Consider the following 690-nt stretch of genomic DNA (forward strand, 5'->3'; position numbering starts at 1 on the left):
AGTTGGAATTGTTAGAACTTGAATACTTGGAAGAAAAGCCCCGGGGAGCTGAAACTCACAGCTCACATGAGAGTGTCTCTGAGGTGGTAGGGGCTGCTCCCTGGGTCTGGGGTCCAGACCTGCTGCTGGCTAGTGCTAGTATCGCTGAGGAGGATGAAGTAAGACACATTCAGCAAGTACCAAAAGAAAACCATGAACTGGATCCGACTCTTCCCCACCCCAGAGCAGAGATCTTTGGTGGGTTAAAGCCTCAGGAAAGAAGGAGCAGGTCTCGCCTTCCTCCTCCAGGCTCTGTTCCTCTATGGGCTGTCACCAACCCATCCAGCAAAGTATTTAATATCTACAGCAATCAAACTGCTAAAGACAGAATGCTATAAATAGAACGATGTCACTTGTTTCCAAAGACTCTTGCTACACTGGAGCGATGCAAAAATAATAATAAAAACGAAATATTTCGTGGCAAACTTTGCAGGCATGATTAGCACTGTAATCCACGAGTTATCTTGAGGCGAACAGAAAAGGGTTAAATAATACACGTCACCATCTTTTAACCTATTGTTGACTCCAGCAGAACACTATAAACCATCAGATCTCTGAATTTACCGTTTTCCTACTCAATAAAGTGTTTAAAGGATAACTATTTTAAAGTCTCAAATAGAAAGGTGTCGGTTTTCTGTTTTGTTTTGTTTG

The sequence above is a fragment of the Pteropus alecto genome, unplaced genomic scaffold, assembly GCF_000325575.1.
Source record: "Pteropus alecto unplaced genomic scaffold, ASM32557v1 scaffold137, whole genome shotgun sequence".
NCBI lineage: Eukaryota > Metazoa > Chordata > Mammalia > Chiroptera > Pteropodidae > Pteropus > Pteropus alecto.